This window comes from Microcebus murinus, chromosome X (genome assembly GCF_040939455.1).
Source record: "Microcebus murinus isolate Inina chromosome X, M.murinus_Inina_mat1.0, whole genome shotgun sequence".
Lineage (NCBI taxonomy): Eukaryota > Metazoa > Chordata > Mammalia > Primates > Cheirogaleidae > Microcebus > Microcebus murinus.
The window spans coordinates 125,530,635-125,550,035 of NC_134136.1; the positions used below are offsets into that span (position 1 = coordinate 125,530,635).

Genomic DNA, 19,401 nt, shown 5'->3' on the forward strand with positions numbered 1-19,401 from the left:
TCCACTAATGATGGCTCTCTCCAGCACCCTCTTGTCCTGTTGCGATTTTGCACCAATTTCAGACAGGTCACTGTCTGAGTGGGTGTGAGGCCGATGGGGAAGCAAGGAGTTCTCCCGTGGGTCTGATCCCACTTCACACCCTAGCCCGGCAGGCCGGTGCCCTCCCGCGGGCCCTATTGTTTGTTTTGCATCTCCAGAGAATAAGATCTTATCTCCCGATCACTTTATTTTTTCCTTTTTTGAGAGTCCCATGCTGAACCTCTGAGGATTCTTGATGCTCTCATTGTAGGAGGAGATCCACTTGCATGTAGGAGACCAAGATCTATGTCTTTTTCTCTGGGAGCAGGAATCCGGGGGTTTACCTTTACTCCCCCATTTTTCTCTCCTCCCCCCTTTGAGTCTTGAACTTGTATCTGGAGATTTTTAGCAAGGCCAGGGAAATTTTCCTCTATTATATCTTCAAATAGCTTGTCCACCCCTTGAGTGTTTTCTTCTTCACCTTCTGGTAACCCTATGACCCTCACATTAGGCTTCTTCACATAATCCCACAACTCTTGTAGGCTTTGCTCTTTTCTCTTGTTTCTCTGCTCTATCTCTGTGACTGATTTATTTAATTGGAAGGTGTTATCTTCAATCTCTGAGATTCTTTCTTCTGTTTGATCTACCCTGTTCTTGAGGCTTTCCACTGTGTTTTGTAGTTCCCTGTATTGATTCTTCATTTCCAGGAGTTCGGTTAGAATTTTCTTCAGTGTTTCAATTTCTTTAGTGAATATTTGTTCCAGGTCCTGCAGTCTTTTTGCGTTATCTTTGTGTTGGTTATCCAGTTGTTCTTGTAAGTCATTGAATTTTCTCACAATCCACGTTCGAAATTACTCTTCTGTCATTTTAGTGGTCTGCTTTTGGGTTGTGTCCATTTATAAGGGGCTGGTGCTCCTCTTTAGGGGTGTGCTTTCCATTTGGTTCTTCATATTTCCAGTGTTTCTTTGCTGATTTCTTCCCAACTGGATCAGGTGTTGCTTCTTGCCTTTAGGTTTTTGTTTGGATAATGGCACACCCTGTTTAGTCTCTGAGACAGTAGGTGGTGTTTGTGAGTGAGATTGGACTACACCCTGTATGATGAGTCAGTAGGTGCCTTGAAATGGGTATGCAGAATTTCCTCCATGTCCATAGGTGTTGCTTGCTGTGAGGAACAGGCTACACTGTTGTTTTTGGGTCTTGTATTCATTTCTTGTTCCTCTGGATAGGCACTGTGCCTCAGGTGGTCAGTGGGGCCCTGGGACTTCCAGGGGTGTCCTTATTTTCCACCTCAGTGAGGGCTGGTCTGGGAGTGAGTCTGGGTGGAGCTGGGTTGGGTAAGCCAGCCCTCAGGCACCACAAATGCTGTCAGCAGGGGTCAAAGTTCTGTTCTCTGCTTCCGGGAAAAGCTGCCAGGGAGGGGCTGGAATGGCCCCGTTCAGTCAGAAAGTATGCGTGTGGGGGTGGGGCCGTCTGAGACCCACAGTCTGGAGTGGGCCTTGCTCCTTTCCACCCTTCCCAACTCCACGGCTACTCTTGGACCTCTGCCAGCAGGCCAGACCTCATGCCACTGGGCCTACTCTGGCTGTGATGTCGGCCGGGAGGTTCCCTCTGCAGGGTCACCGCCTGGGCTGGGCACATGGCCCCCCTTTGGGAGGAGGGTTGCCCTCAAGGACGCTGATCTGCCCCTGAAGGCACACCCACCTCGGTAGGCTGTTCACAAATATCCCTTCTGTGCCCCGGGCTATGCGAGACCTGGGTGAACTGGGATCTGATCTGCAGGTCTGACCTCTGGGCGCTGGAGTCCACCAGAAGTCTGAGATGCAAGGGAGGTGAGAGTTAACTGCTCCACCTACCCTTGCCGTTGGTCTCCAGGCTACTGGGGAGGTCTCTGCTTCCAGTTCTCCTCTGCAACCTCCTCCCGTGGAGTCTCCCATGGTCTCAGGTACCCCTCCTTCTGACCCTCGTCCGATGTATACTCGTCTGCTTGCTTCTTTCTTCTAATTTCTCCTAGAATCTGTCTTTTCTGCAGAGACACTCTGTGTGGCAGTGTTTCTCTTTTGCCATATTGCTTCTTTCCCCCCCCCCCCGATCCTTTTGATCTTGTCAAGGGAATTACCCGGTCACCTTCACCTTCACTCCAAATGTCCCACATCACATCTCTGGGATTTCATGATGTTCCTTCCAAGGAAAGCTATTCATGGGTAGGCATCTGCCTGCAACTTACAATCCTCTCCTTGAGAGTGGCATGCTTGTGGGACGTTTTTAGTCCACCATCTTCCCACTCAGTGCCTGAACCGGTTTTTAGTGAAGACAAAACTGCCCTATTCTGGAAAAAAATTCCACAAAGGACATTTATTTATAAGGAAGAGACAGAAGCACCAGGATTTAAGGCAGGAAGAGATAGGCTAACTCTACTGTTTTGTACAAATGCAGATGGTTTTATAATCAGGACTGCTTTTGTCTATAAAGCTGCTAATCCCCAGGTCCTGAAAGGAAAAGATAAATATTAGCTGCATCTTTTGGTTGTACAACAAGGCCTGGACAATAAGAATGGATTGGTTCCATTGATGCTTTTTCACTGAAGTCAAGAAGTGCCTTGCCAGTAAAGGACTGCCTTTTATAGCCACTTTGATATTGGACAATGTCCCTGACTACCCAGAAACCCATGAGTTCAACACCAAAGGCATCAAAGTGGTCGACTTGCCCCCAAACATAACATATCTAATTCAGCGTTAGATAAAGGGTCATAAGGACCTTTAAGGCTCATTAAACATGGTGCTCTATGAAAAAGACTGTGAATGCCGTGGAAGAAACCCCGATAGAGAGAATATCACAAAAGTTTGGAAGGATTACACCATTGAAGATACCACCATTGCTTTAGAAAAGGCTGTGAAAGCTATCACGCCTGAAACAACAAATTCCTGCTGGAGAAAAATGGGTCCAGATGTTGAGCAAGACCTCACAGGATTTATGGCAGAGCCAAATAAGGAAATCATGAGATCATTTTTGCTATGGATATAGCAAAGAAAGAAAGAAAGAAAGAAAGAAAGAAAGAAAGAAAGAAAGAAAGAAAGAAAGAAAGAAAGAAAGAAAGAAAGAAAGAAAGGAAGGAAGAAAGAAAGAAAGAGAGAGAAAGGAAGGAAAGGAAAAGGAAAGGAAAGGAAAGGAAAGAAGAAAAGAAAAGAAAAGAAAAGAAAAGAAAAGAAAAGAAAAGAAAAGAAAAGAAAAGAAAAGAAAAAGAAAGTGGTGGGTGAAGGGTTTTAAGATAATAATCTTGGATAAATTCAAGAGCTAATAGACCCCACGCCAGAGAAATTCACAGAAGATGACATGTGGGAGATGAGTGCTTATGGACTGGTTCCAGATAATGAGGAAGAAGATGTAGAAGATGTAGTACCAGAATACAAATTGACTTTAGACAATCTGGAAGAAGGCTTCCTATTATTAAAAACTGCTTTTGACTTCTTTTTAAAAAAATAGTCCCTTCTATGATATGGGTACTGAAACTAAAGCAAACAGTGGAAGAAAAATTGGTACTATATGGAATTATTTTTAGAGAAATATAAAAGCAAAAATGTCAGACGGAAATTACAACGTGTTTCTGTAAACTTACATCAAGCGTGCCTGCCTCTCCTGCCTTCCCTTCTACCTCATCCACCACTTCTGCCTCTGCCACTCCTGAGACAGCAAGAACAACCCCTCCTCCACCTCCTTCTTCTCAGCTGGCTCAGTGTGAGGATGATGAGGATGAAGATCTTTATGATGATCCACCTCCACCTAATGAATTTAATGAATAGTAAATATATTTTCTCTTCCTTATGAGTTTATTAATAACACTTTCTTTTTTTCTAGTTCACTTTATTATAAGAATATAGTACATAACACATATAACATACAAAATATGTATTAATTAACTGTTTATGTTACTGGTGAGGCTTCCTGGTCAATAGTAGGCTATTAGTTAAGTTTTGGGGGAGTCAAAAGTTATACGTGTATTTTTTTTTTTTTATTTTCTTCATGGAGCTATATTCTGTCAAAATATACGTGTATTTTTGACTGCACAGGGAGTCAGTGCCCCCAACCTGCATGTTGTTCAAGGGCCAACTGTAGTTGCTTTGTGTCAAGCACCTACCATGCCACAGTTTATATGAAAGACTCCAAGTGCTCATCCACTTACTGTCCTCCTCTCCTTCCTGGAGACAGGGAAAATAGTCCACTTGTAGTTAGGAAGGGTCATGACCCTTTGCCACTGAAATATGAGCATAAGCATTATTTGTTACAGCCATTTCTATCAAAGGTGCTGCAGAAGCCATGGATTTATTCTCAAGCCATGACAACACAGAACAAAGACCAGTTTTTTCCTCAGCTCTTGTTTTGGGACCACAGCCCACCCCACCCCCGAAGCCCCATGGCTCCTAGGAAGGACAGCAGTCGGGCAGCCAAGACCAACTCCTTATGGCGCCGGAAGCTCGCCTCCTTTCTTAAGGACTTCGACCGAGAAGTGGAAATACGAATCAAGCAAATTGAGTCAGACAGGCAGAACCTCCTCAAGGAGGTGGATAACCTCTACAACATCGAGATCCTGTGGCTCCCGAAGGCGCTGCCTGAGATGAACTGGCTCAACTACTTCGCCCTTGGAGGAAACAAACAGGCCCTGGAAGAGGCAGCAACAGCTGACCTGGATATCACCGAAATAAACAAGCTAACAGCAGAAGCTATTCAGACACCTTCGAAATCTGCCAAAACACGCAAAGTAATACAAGTGAATGAAATGATAGTGGAAGAAGAAGAAGAAAGAAGAAGAAAATAAACATAAGAATCCTCAAACTGCAAGGGTTAAAAGGTGTCCTCCATCCAAGAAGAGAACCCAGTCCGTACAAGGAAAAGGCAAAAGGAAAAGGTCAAGCCGTGGTAACACTGTTTACCCCAGCTGTGGGCCGATTCAAGATGTCCATGATAAAGCCCACTCCAGGCCTGACACCCAAGTTTGATTCGAGGGTGTTCAAGACGCCTGGCCTGCATACTCTAGCAGCAGGAGAGCGGATTTACAATATCTCAGGGAATGGCAGCCCTCTTGCTGACAGCAGAGGGATCTTCCTCACTGTGCCGGTGGGCGGTGGAGAGAGCATGCGATTATTGGCCAGTGACTTGCAGAGGTTCAATATTGCCCAGCTGGATCCAGAGGCCTTGGGAAACATTAAGAAGCTTTCCAGTCGTCTTGCCCAAATCTGTAGCAGCATACAGTCCCACAAGTGAGAAGTGAAATTTGATAGGATGGACTTTGAATGAGCACTTCTGGGACCCTAAGAGACCTCTTCCCTTCGGGATTATTGTTGGTTTGTGTGTGAAGTTCCAAAGCAGGGAGTGGTGTTCCTCTTGGGGAATTCAGGAAGGGGGAGACACACTGTTCACACATCAGTTAGATAAAGCTTTGCTGTTCAGCCCCTCAACCCAGGTGACCCCAGCCACTGCCTGCTGCATCATGCAATGGAAACTTCTAGTCTTTCTTCCAGCTGAATTCTCCCTGCTCTCTGAGCTGCTGCCTTCTACCTCCTGTAACTCACCCTCTTTGGCCTGACCTATCTGTAACAGAAGCGGTGTGAAAGAACCCCGTGTTCTCAGGAAGACTGCCTAGCCACCCTCTTCAGAGAACCTCTGCATCTGTCATTTCTGCTTCGTGTATGTTTGTGGCTGGGGTGTTTAGGCTCAGAGAAGTGAGGACTCTGAGCCATGAGAGGGTAGGTCCAGGAATTGGCCTGGGGGACTATGCAGATCAGCAGAGTGGAGCAGGATACACGTGTCCCCTCCCATATCATTCCCTCCTCCTCTTCCTGTCAGGGGTGCTAAATGAGTTTTGGGATCTTTCGTTCGCTGTGCCCAGTATTTCCATCCAAGGTGACTCATGGCAGACACAGTACTTTGTGTTTATCCCTGTTTACTGAAGACCAAAAATTGGTTTAGAGAGCATCCATGTCTTGCTCCTCTACCTCCCTAGTTAGTGGGAATTTGGATAAGGGAATTGTAGGGCTTAGATTCTAGGGGTTTTCTGTGACTGGCTGCAGAGTAACCATCTCTGAGCTATCCATGGTCCCTGCCATGTCTGTAGACTCTGCAAAGAGCGCTTCTGTCTTATGGGGTTCATGAGGATGGGGGGGCTGTATGATTTGTCTGGGGGCCTCATTCCATGTATTTAGCCTGTGCCCTGAACTCATTAGGAGGAATCAGCAGTGAGATCCTCGTGCTCCAGCCAGTCTCTCTGCCCAGGGAATCAGGCTGTGTTCCAAGAATTTGGGAACTAGATTCCTTATCCCCAGGCTTGAGGGCACATGGTTTTTTCATGTATGGCTCTTTGTTGTATTTGGTATTATTTTGTAACAAAACCATTCTAGTAATTCAGTCCTGTTCAAGTTGAATTCTTCTTTCTGTGCGATTTTTTTACATATTGTTTCTCTGAGTAATGGTATCTCTAAGCTGATTTGTTCTAATCAGAGCTACTGAAAGGTACCTATTTCAATAAAGTGTGGTTTTATGTTTTCTTTTATATATAAGAAAAAAGAACACAGACCACCCTGTTTTGACATCTAGGAGGCTAAGTAAGGCACATTTGCTCCTGCAGAGGTGAGAAACTAGATTCCCTGCCTTTAAGGCCCTGGGCTGGAGCCACCCCACGGGATGCTGACTGCAGGGATTCCTGAGATACACTCATCAATGCCTTGAAAGTTGTGCTGTTCTCCCCAGTACCAGTGGGAGGCAGTGCCCAAACAACCAAGATCTCAATTAAGATTGGGGGTTTCCTCTGTTGCTGCTGTGTCCACACTTGCCCACACTCTCCCATATGTGGCCTCAGTCCACCCAGTTTGGAGCTTTCTCCTTCCTGTTTCTATACTAATACTCAGCCCAAGAAAGGACCTGGCGTTGATGTCAACATGCAAATAGGGTTCCTTGAAATTCTTCAGTTAAGAATGGCCTTTCAAGATAGTTGTGATTCCGGTAGAGCTGGTCGGAGTTCATGAAGCCTTTTGGTGAGTGTCCTAGTGGTTGGTAAATAATAATCCTTGTTGCATGCATGAGTGACAAATCGCTATGATGGTGAATTATTACTAAAATGCTTATTTATGTGATGCCCAATCTTTTATTGAAGTGATCACCTTAAGTGCGTGGTTATCAGGTTTTCCTTTCTGAGGTCCATCCAGAGGGGCGGGGCAGGAGTGTCCTGTCAGCCACCCACAGTGCCAGCTAGGGCCATGGTGTCTCCAGACAGGAAGTCTGAGCAGACTAAAGGCTGTAGCAGATGGTGGGCATCAGGACACTCCCCAGGCCCCAGAGTCCCCCCACACCCATGTTAGGATTTGGAAAGGAGGGGGATGGGAGAGGGCTTTGGGGTCCTGAGGGACGTAGGCTGTGGTGAGGATCAGCTGCGCAGGAGAGACGTGAGGAGGAGCACCCAATGCATCAATCTGAGCTGGAGCCCTGGGCCACATCATCAGCCGGGTGCTCCCAGGAAAGGCCAGGGGCAGGGGCAGAACCTGTGGGGCACGCCAGGATGGAAGAAAGGACACCGCTGGAAACAGGGACACTGCATGACCCTCTTGGAGCGAGCTGATGGGTGTGGGAGATTGCTCACCCCGAGGTGGCTAAGGACTGCAGGCCTGCAGAAGCTAGGAAGTAGAATACACACCCTCCACGGCCTCCCCTGGAGGCATTTCCAGGCCCCAGGCCCCAGCAGCCTTCACAGCAGCCTTCTGGGTGGGCACACACCACTCAGGTATCAGCCAATCCTGACCAGGGCAGCGCAGAGCAGACAAGAGCCTCCCCATGCCCAGCCGTGGGAAGGTCCCGCGGTTGTCTGGATGGCCTCAGCCTGCCCCCGGCGGGGCTGGTGTGAGGCCTCTCAGGAGGTTCCTGCTCCCCTGATGCGGGAAAGAGTGGTATTTGAGGCAAGCCCCCGAGGAGATTAGCTACTTCTCCACACGGATCCAAGTCCCTAAGATAGGGGTCACCACAGAGGATAAGGAAATTGATAGGCAACAGAGAGAAATAAAAGAATACACAGAGACTATGGTATACTTCATAGTTATATATATATATATATATATACATATATATATGTATATATATATATATATATATAGATCAGCTATAACACAGCAGGTAGTACCTAGGGGACTGGCATATCTCCATAACTGCCAGCCATATGGTTAGATTCATGCAGGTTTTTATAATCACAGACATCAATTACCAGTTGTCAGGGTAACATATTTGCATATCAGGGAATGCAGATGCTAGGGGATATGGGTAGTGGGTTAGGGTTAAAAGTCCTCTCAAGGGGCTTCTAATCTATCTAGGTGAACAAACAGGTACAAAGTCTTTCAGGGGCTAGCTTCTAAGTTCGAAGAGGTAGTTGTCAATTAACAGAGGTAAAACAAGAGGTATAGAGACTCAATATTTCTTTGATTAGTTATGGTGCACTTAAAGGTAGACAGACAGGAGAGAGCAGGAAGCCCATCTCTATAGAACAGGTTGTTTATAACCATTGGGGCGCATCTCTGGCAAAAGTGCACTCATTGTCTCCGGCTCCCATTCTGTGGACCATATTTGCCTTGCCTTGTCTTTCAAGACACAGGGAAGCTCACAGATTTTGAGATACCGGGAAGCCTTCCTGGGAAACTTCCCCACCAGAGATTTGAGAGCTCTCTCATGATAGCAGCCTCTAATAAGTGAACCATTGAGTCCACACATTCCTTCAGGGTAAAACCCTGCAAACTCCTGTTTCTGTCTTTAACATAGTAATATAGGGTTATACAATGAAATAATGATCTTACGAGCCACATCTCATTAATTCCTCAATCATATTTCCCCAACACCCTGAGAAGCCTCCCTGTTCCAGCAATCATGGCTGAAGCCCTGCTCTGAACTCCAGCCTCCTTGGCAAGGGGCTGACTTCCTGCCTGGCTCTTGCCAGCCCTCCCCTGTGGCAGTTACCCCTGGCAGGTGTCCTGTGGCCCTTCCTGAGCCAGTAAGGGCTCCCAGGTCTCCTCTCATTTCTAAGTCCCTGAGCTGGGGCTTGGCATCAGGATAGCAGGGACTGGTGGCAGGGCGCAGGGTGTGTGCAGCCAAGGGAAATCCACAAGACAGCATCAGGGGGCACAGTTAAGGTTGCCCAGCATCCAGACTGAGGGTCAGTCCAAACAAGTCCTGCAGCTACTGACACCCACATGGATGCAATGGGAGTGCTCATGTCCCGTGGGTACTCTGCTAGGTCCCGCTCGCCCCACTGTGTGCCTGATGGTCAGCCTGCTCAGGGACCTGGCTCACAGGAGATGAATTGGGCCACCCAGCTAGCTGGGAATACAGGGGACCAGGCCAGGTAGGTATATGAGAGTGCAGGGCCCACACCTGAACATCAACACAGCCTCTGCAGGACTGAACCTCCAGTACCCAGGTCCAAAGGCCAGTTGTAGCATCACCTGGACAATCACACTTGGGCCCCGAGCTGCAAGGGTGCCTTGGAGGTCAAAGCAGGTCTTCCTGGAGACTGGGCTTTCTGGTATGTCTTCAAGGTCTTAAACCTACTACAAGCTCCACCATGCACCTATCTCACTGGTTTTATCCATGGGCCACCGGTGTCTTATTTGTGTTTAATAGATTGCATTTTGCCATGTTACAGACTTCTTTATAGCCTATCTGAAATCTCCTTTTGGAACACAGAGGGAGTGAAAGATAGGGAGAGGAAAGTAGTGACTGTGGTCCCTTCTTATTCCCACTCAAATCTTTTTTTTTTTTTGAGACAGAGTCTCACTTTGTTGTACAGGCTAGAGTGAGTGCCGTGGCGTCAGCCTAGCTCACAGCAACCTCAAACTCCTGGGCTTGAGTGATCCTTCTGCCTCAGCCTCCCGAGTAGCTGGGACTACAGGCATGCGCCACCATGCCCGGCTAATTTTTTAAATATATATCAGTTGGCCAATTAATTTCTTTCTATTTATAGTAGAGACGGGGTCTCGCTCTTTCTCAGGCTGGTTTTGAACTCCTGACCTTGAGCAATCCGCCCGCCTCGGCCTCCCAAGAGCTAGGATTACAGGCGTGAGCCACAGCGCCCGGCCCCCCACTCAAATCTTTAATGTCCTCACCCCATCTGTGTGCCTCTCTGGACCCCAGTGTCCTATTAATGGGGCCACAGTTCAGTGGGAGGTCTGTGAATCACAGCCCATGTGGATCTCCCAATGCAGAACTTCTTCATCTTCACATCCTATGTCCTAAACCCCACCTCTCCTCCAGGACCCTCATTTCCATTTCAGAAGAGCTTGTGACCAGTTGGGGCTGAGGAAAGGCCAACTGGGAGGGGTCTGATTTCTAGCTGTCCCTTGAAGGCACTCATCTGTGGATCATGAGGTTGAGGCAGTAGGAAACACCAAGGACAGCTGGCCCTCACTTGTTAATGAGGGAGACAGCTCAGGCCAGAGTGGGGACAGAGATTTGAATGAAACTCAATTTGAATACGAGCTCTGCCACTTATAAGACAAGTCAATAACCTCTTTCTGCTTCACTGTTCTCATCTGTAAAACGAGAGTAATGATGGTACAACTTCAGAGTGTTGCTGCGAGATTATACATGATGTCTCCTGTTTGTAATATGCCTAGCGTAAATTGAGTAATCAATGAGAAGTAGCTATTATTGATATGCATCTAAAATTCACCTTCCCCCACATTTAGAAAAAATAAGAGAGTTTGTCTTTTAAGGCAGTTTTAGGTTATCTAGAAATATTGAGGTGAAAATACAGTGAGTTCCCATATGTATCCTACACAGATGCACAGTTTCTCCTTATGAACATCTTGCTTTAATGCGGGGCATTTGTTACAGTTGTTGAGCCAATATTGATACCTTATCATTAACTCAAGTCCATTAGTTTACATTAGGGTCCACTGTTTGTGTTGTATGTTCTGTGGGTTTTGACAAATATATAATGACATGTGTCCATCATCATAGTATCATACCAAATAATTCCACTGCCCTAAAAACCTCCTGTGCTCCACCTAGTCTTCCCTCCTATCGTTTCCCTGAACTCCAGGCAACTACTAATCTTTTTAATGTCTCCATGGTTTTACCTTCTCCAGAATGTCATATAATTAGAATCATAAATTATGTAACCTTTTCAGACAGGTTTCTTTCACTGAGCTGTATGCACTTAAGGTCCCTGCATGTCTTTTCATGGTTTGATGGCACATTTCTTTTTATTGCCGAAAAGTACATCACCTGGATGTATCACACAGTTTATCTGTTCACCTACTGAAGGAAATCTTGGTTGCTTCCAAGTTTTGGCAACTATGAATAAAGCTATCAAAGTATCTGTGTGTAGGTTTTTATGTGGATGTAATTTTTCAGATTATTTGGGTAAATACCAAGGAGGATGATGGCTGGATCTTATTGTAAGAGAATGTTTAGTTACTTAAGAAACCACTAAATGGTCTTCCAAAGTGGCTGTATCATTTTGCATTCCCACCAGCAGTGAATGAGACTCACTATTGCTCTACATCCTCACTAGCATTTTTTTTGTTTTTGTTGGATAATTTTTTAATAAAGTGAAGTTTACATCACTGATATTAAAGATTGGTCATATGCACAAAAGAAAACAACAAACCTTTTTGGCTAAGGGTTGAGGAAGTTAGAAAAAGCATGAGAAACAGGAAATGTGGGGTGGGGGTGGGGAAGGAGTCTGACCTGTGACTAGGAATGAGGGTCTGACAGGTGCAGGGACCACCAACTCACTTTCTGTGCCAGCGCAGTCAATGACCCTCAAGATCAAGGGTCCATAAATTACATGGATTTAGATTTCTTTCATTCTAGACTTAAATTTAACCTTCAACTTTTGTCCCAGCACCAATTTAACAGAGCAGCACAGGCATTTCTAATCCAACAGCACACAGACATGTGCCCTTTCCAAACACTCATGTGCCTGGCACACGGCAGCCTCTGTGCACACCCTACAAGCAAACACAGCCCTCACCCAGAGCAATTACCCAGGCTGGGGAACCCGACAGAGGAGGTGCTCCCTGAGTACCACTTGTCAGAGGCACCATCTGAGGGACTCTGCAGTCTCTGAAGAGCAATTGGTGTCTATGACTTCCAAACAGACGTTGCCTTCAATGACATGTAAATATAAATGAGCATAAATAAAGCCCTCCATAATTTACACTAAGTCTAGGAAGACATGGCTCATACAGCCAATATTCTAATGACAAAAAATAGGTGTAGTGGCTGTGCATGGTTCTCAATTTTAATCAAGCCATAACTGTAACATACAACATAATGGAGTAAGGCTCACACAGAAATTCAAAGTAAAAACTCATGATACATTTACACTGTTGACCCAGAGTGTAGCTAAAAAAGAAAACTCCCTTATTTAAACCTTAAAAAAATGAAATAAGCCAACTGAAATTTTTTGCTATAAAAGTTTCTAATGTAGCAGCAGAAGATGTTTATAGAAAAAATACACTTTTAAGAAAATAGCTGAAAAAATCTAAAGAGATAAAGTACAAAAGTTCTTAAGACAACATATTGCCCAAATCATATAAACCTTAATTTCAAAAGTTCACCTATGTAAAGTTAAAAGAGGTTGATACAGCTTGTGGTTTGCCATCCTCCACAGTGACTACAGCCAGGACACAAAAAGAGATGAGGGGCTTAGGGCTGTAGAAACGTCAAGACTGGCCCAGGTCTCACCAGCATTTCATACTGTCAATGTTTTGAATTTCGGCCATTCTTGCAGTTAAGTATTGGTATCTCGCTGTTGTTTTCCTTTGCAATTCCCTAATGACATGGGATGTTGAACATGTTTTCATACTCTTGGTGCCATCTGTATATTTTCTTTGGTGAGGTGTGTGTTCACATCTTTTGCTCCTTTTTAAAATTGGGTTGTTTATTTTCTTACTGTTGAATTATAAGTTTTCTGTATATTTTGGACAATAGTCCTTTATCAGGTATGTGTTTTGCTAGGATTTTCTTCCAGTCTATTGTTTGTCTTTTTTGTTCTCTTAACATTGCCTTTCACCAATCATAAGGCTTTTTTTCTTTAATATTACTTGAATGAAATATGACTTACCAGTTTGTTTTTTTTTTTTCTTTTGTAGATCACACTTTTGGTGTCGTATCTAAAAAGTCATCACCAGGCCGGGCGCTGTGGCTCACGCCTGTAATCCTAGCTCTTGGGAGGCCGAGGCGGGCGGATTGCTCAAGGTCAGGAGTTCAAAACCAGCCTGAGCAAGAGCGAGACCCCGTCTCTACTATAAACAGAAAGAAATTAATTGGCCAACTGATATATATATATAAAAAATTAGCCGGGCATAGTGGCACATGCCTGTAGTCCCAGCTACTCGGGAGGCTGAGGCAGAAGGATCACTCGAGCCCAGGAGTTTGAGGTTGCTGTGAGCTAGGCTGACGCCACGGCACTCACTCTAGCCTGGACAACAAAGTGAGACTCTGTCTCAAAAACAAAACAAAACAAAAAAAAGTCATCACCAAACCCAAGGTCACCTAGATTGCCTATGTAATCTTCGAGGAATTTTATAGCTTTGATTTTTATGCTTAGGTCTATAATCCATCCTTGAGTTAATTTTTGAGAAAGGTGATTGATTTTGTGTAATTTTGTTAATTTTGTATAAATTTGCTAATTTTATGTGTCTAGATTCTTTTTCCCCCTGTGAATGTCCAGTTGTTCTAGCACCATTTGTTGAAAAGACTATCTTTTGTCCATTGAATTTCCTTTGCCTTTGCCCTTATGTCAAAGATCAGTTGACTCTATTTGTGTGGTCCACTTCTAGGTTCTCTCTTTTGTTCCACTGTTCTGTCTATTTTCTGTAAGTACTACATGGCCTTGATAACTGCAGCTTCATAGTAAGACTTGAAGTCATGTAGTGTCAGTCCACTGGCTTCGTTCTTCTTCAGTACTGTGTTGACTATTCTGGGTCTTTTGCCTTTGCATATAAACTTTAGAAACAATTTGTTGATATCTACACAGTAAATTGCTAGGATTTTTATTTTGATTTTGTTGAATCTGTAGATCAAGTTTGGAAGAACTGATATCTTGGCAATATCGAGCATTCCTACCAATGTACCTTTGTTTTAAATGTCTCCATTTATTTGTTTTAATGTTTCTGAACCAATATTTGTCTTATCATCTACATGTGTGCATTGATTTGTACAGTTTTTCTTTTTCCCATGAAAATCTGTTATTGTGGATGGTTCTTCTCACATCTTGGAACTGTACAGACATGTTATAGTTTCTTCTAGCCCCAGCTGGAGCAACAGTCAGGGATGCTGAAGCGGTGCCAGGGTCAATACATTGGTGGGAGTTGTCCCTGGGGGAGGCTTTCCAGACATCCTCCAGGCCCACCCTCCCTGCAGCCAAGCCTACATCACACAGCTCTGCAAGAGAGAGTCCTCTGGGTGAACAACCTGAATACCAAGGAAGGACCGGGTCCTGCGCCGTGCCTGCTCCCAGCCTCCCAGGTTCACATTTCTGGGGAGTGCTAGAACGACACCCAAATCCTCCCGCCACAACTTGGACTTGCAGGGCAGTCCTCCACATGATTATTTGAAAAGTATTGTTACTCAGAAAATCATTTTCAAGGTTTGAAACAACAACAAGAAAGTGTTGGCAGGGCTGTGCTTTCTCTGAAAGCTCTAGGGGAAGATATTTCCTTGCCTATTGCAGTAGCCATAGGTGTTTCTTGGCTTGTGACAGCATCACTACAATCTCTGCCTTTATTTTTTTTTATTTTTTATTTTTTTTAAACATACCAAACCTCTGTTTCAATCTGCCTTTATTTTTAATGGCTGTCTTCCCTCTACGTCTGTGTCCAATTTTCCCTTTTCTTATAAGGACATCAGTCATGTTGGATTAAGGGCCCATTGTAGTGACCTCATTTTAACTTGATTACATCTGTGAAGTCCCTGTTACTAAATAAAGTCATCTTCACAAGTGCCAGAGATTATGATTTCAACATATCTTTTTGGAGGATACAATTCAACCCATAACAATGATTATACAAGATGGCCCAAAGTAGATAGTCAATAAGAAGAAGCTATTATTGCTGAACATCTAAGATGCACCTTCCCTCACTCTCATATTTTAATATTTCTGAATCGATATGTATCTTACTATTCACATGTACATTGATTTATGCAGTTTTCTTTTTCCCTTGAAAATCTGTTATGAAAGAGATGGTTCATCTCACATCTTAGAACTATGCAAGCATGGTATAAGTTGTTCTATAATAAGACTCAAAAAATCTCAGCATGTTAATCACTTGAAGAAGTCTGGTAGGAAAATGGGAGTGTATGTGTCCAGAGATAATGCCTGCAACTATTAGAAACTTAGGAAGAAAAAAGTCATTGTTCCAGCAGATGTGGGATACCCACTTTGAGGCAGGGGAGGAGGGAGAACTGCTTGTTTGTAGGGCCCTTGTGACTGTCCAACATCAGTATTCATTTCACAAGCACTCCCTGAGAACCTACTGTATACCAAGGCTCCAGGGGCACAGGGAGGTAGCAGGAAGCATCATGGGATTCCTGAGCTGAGTCCCCAAAGCACAGAGACCCAGGAGAGCTCATGCATGACTACATGTAGGCCAGGGCAAGGCAGAGAGGAGTGGGTGATGGGGCTGGAGAAAAAAGTCATTGTAGTAAATGGCAGGATCCCAGTATAGAATGATGACTGTAACAAAGCAATCTACCTGTGCCACAAATGGCTCTGTGTGCTTGTGTTTGCAAATAGAATCTAGCACAGCCTTGGTTGAGTCTTATCTTAGTCCAGGAATCAGTCTAGGGAAAACAATTTTGTGACAAGCTCTCAGAACCCAGACTATAGGGCCTGTCTGAGAGGAGGGTTCTTCCAAAAGCCTACAGAGAACTTCCTCAGAGCTGTATGGGAGCTGTTCAGGCCCACAGCTGGAGTCTGGGGCTCTGCCAACAGACACTGGCCATGTGGCTGCCATTGTGCAAAGTGCTGCTCAGTCTAGGCAAAAGGCCTCATCCTCTGCCCCATAGAGGGAAGGGAAGCTGAGTGTGGCTGTGGACAACATTGTTCTCCCAAAAGGTTTATCTGCCTCCACTCACTGCCTTCTGTACCTTTCCAAGTATTATTCCCTCTGCCTGGAATCTCCTTTCCTCTCTTCCAAGCCTGAAATCTTATTTACCCTTTCAGATTCAGCTCGGGGGTTCCCACATCACGTAAGCTTGTCATGCACAACACTATGTTTTGATTATTCATATCTGTGTGCTCCCAGTGCCTTCTGTGTGCCTGGCACAAAGCAGACACTCCAGAAGACAAGTGATGGATGAAGGAAACTGAAGGAGTGATGGGTACGGGCTGCCACAGCCGAAAAGATGCACCAGGGGAAGGGTGGGCAGAGGGAGGTCATCTGCTTAGCTAGATCAGAGGACCCCAGAGAAATGTGCCCGAAAGCCAATGTGGAAACACAAAGGAGGAGAGACAAGCAGTGAGTGGAGACTCAGGAATGAGAACAGGACAGGGACAAAGAGAAAAGACAACTGTGTGGGCAGCTGGTTGGTGACCTCTGGCAAGCATGGTCCTTCCTGTCTGCCCCATGCACCTGACCACACACACTTGGCTTAGGCTTTGCAGGCACAGCTCACTGGAGGAAGGGGCCCAGGAGCCTCCCTCTCTACTTGGGAAGCCTTTCTGGAACCCCTGGTGTCAGAAGAGGTCCAGAGGGGAAGCACAGGGATACCATGGTGGCTCTGTAGGCCTAGGAACAGCCTCTTGATTGTGCCTTCCAACAGGAAATGACCTCTGCTTCCTTCAGTGTTAAGCTTACTCCATGAAGGATGATAACCCACCCCCTCCCAGGGCTACTCTGGGTGACAGGAGGGCCACTGGGGCCTGGGGAATGTTCTCCCTCCCTCTTGACTCTCAGCAACTGCACTTTGCAAGTCCCAAGGGAAGCCGCCCTGAAGAGGTGACTCTGGAATAAGATTGGGGACAGCGTTAAATACAAGCAGACCCATAGGTACTACCTCCATGGTCACTTCTATTATCCCCCGCTCCCCTCCCATTCCCCAAGCCTCCAAATCCAGCTCTGCATTCTACCAACCCCCTATCCAGACTCCAGACCCAACCACCTCCCAGGAAGATCTCAGGACTAGAAAGCCCACATTTTTATCCAAGTTAAGCTAAAGTTGCCAGAAACTAAGGCCCTGATGGCAAAGGGGAGATTGCATTTTGTATGTGGACTAATTCCTAGGGTCTCCATCAATTCTCTAATTGGTGTCATTCAGGGTGTGGACTTCAGGGAACTTAGGGTGGGGAATTTCAGACTGAGAGAGGATCAGCCCTGGGGGCTGGCACCTCCATGTTTCCTGGTTAAAAAATTTGTTTATATGATCCCTCAGGAGCTCTTTAGTAAGCCCAGGATTGGATCCCAGCGGCCCTCCCTCCACCAGAACACTGGTGTTTAATGCAAATTTACTAATTCCACACTCTCTCCACTCTACTGCTACAGCCCAGGGAAGAAGCCCCGATGGTATGGAGAATTGAGCCACAGCCACTTCCTTCTCCTGTCCCAGGTCCGCCCATCAAAGTGTCTAAATGCACTGTGATTCTCTACACCGGGACCCTGCTCTTTGAAAGTCTGCAATCTGTGCCATTACATTGAAGCCAATGTGAATATTGAACAAGCCACTAACTTATCACAAGGGTGGCACAAATCCAATGTAGTCTTTAAAACCATGGTCAGATATACACTGATGCTTCTGGAACACTGCTACATGTGCCCGCTCCACAGCCACATGAATATGCTTTCTGGTTTATTTGGGAGTCACGCTTTTCAATACAGAGCCATTTCTTGCCTTTGGGTGAAGAACGTTGGGAATTTCTTCTCTATTTCCACTGCTTCATTTGACCAGCCAAAAAAAAAAAAAAAAAAAAAAAAAACTAACAATGTTGGGAGTCTAAAGTAAAAAAAAGCCCTAAAATTTGGTGGCAAGGGAAAAATAAACAAAGTCAAAATCAAACTTTGCTAAAGGAAAGGATGGGAGTGTGTTTCTGCATATGGCTCAGGGTCTTTCCTCAATGTCAGGGTCAGTCATTTGTCTACACAGTTCAGTGAAGCTTTGGACCTCCATCCAGGGTGAGACAATGAGCAAGGGGTCCAAGGTGGTCAGTAGGGTCCTTTGTACTTGCTGGACAGAGGACCAGGTGGCTATCTGGAATTTCTGGCTTTTGATTCCATGAGAGCAGCAGTAGAGTACCAGACTGGGCCTCTAGCATAGTTGAGATAGTCCAGTAATCTACCTCTTGAAGACTGGGGATGTGAGGCCTTGGAGTAGTCCAATTTTTCCCATATGTCCTCACAGACGGGTTTATACGCTCCCCGTGGCAATTTGGCTTGCTACAGCAAAAAAATACATTGATAACTGGTTTGTTTATTAGTGTCCTGATACCTAGGCAAGGCTATTCCCCATAGCCTGGTCATCTCTGGGGGAACTTCTAAAATTGAACTTGGTTCAGCTCCTGGACTCCCCTGGACCTTACCAAACAAAATAGCATCTGCCCTCAAGACTCTGGACTCTGAGCAGCCTGTCTTGTCTCTGTCTACAAAGCTCTTGAAAGGGCAATGGTGCTTGTTATTCAAGTGTCTGAACTGACAAGCCATCTCCCTCTTGATTCCTGTTCAGAGCAAGGCCACTTGCTGGCCAACCTGGCCACTGGCAAGTACCTCCTTCTAGCAGAGTATGGGCTGTGGGTTCAGCTAGACCTTGGGTTACATCTCTTCTCCTCCACCCTTACTAGATGGGTGGAGCCCGTTATACAAGCTTCTTTGTGCCTTAGTTCCTCTTCTGTATTTGAATGTTCATTGGCAACCTCATCAGGGCTACACACTGGACTTCACCAGGAGGAAGGGCAGAAAGGCTGGACTGAAGTATCTGGGACAGGGTCTAGTGCATCAGTAGATGAAAACGTGATTCAGGTTACTCATCCTTAAAACCAGATCATATAATAGTATCAGTTCCCCAATGGGTGTTGGGAAGCCTAATTACCACTTGTGAAATGTTTTTAGGTTCTCAAAAGAAAGGTGACACATCATGGCAAAGTATGACTATCACAATTGTGATCCTCTCAAGCTGCCCTTGGGGCTAATGAGTATAAAATTGTCATTTGTGAAACTCTACTATTGCAACAAAGTATGACTATCATCCATAATACTAGACTAATGTTTAAGGCATTGCTGTGCTCATGAAAAATTCTTAAATCGGTTGATGTGAAGACGGTAAACGAGGTCACCTGCCATGAGCTTGCCTTTCATTTGGATTCCCAAAGCAAATAGAATCCTTGAGGAGGTCAGCACCTGAAAGCGTACCAAATAGTAA

At 45.3% G+C, this 19,401-nt stretch overlaps 1 pseudogene; it reads left to right on the top strand.

Annotated features, from left to right (window-relative positions):
- Positions 1 to 4,426: 4,426 nt before the first annotated feature.
- LOC105858793 (borealin pseudogene) lies at positions 4,427 to 5,574 on the top strand (annotated as a pseudogene).
- Positions 5,575 to 19,401: the final 13,827 nt, after the last annotated feature.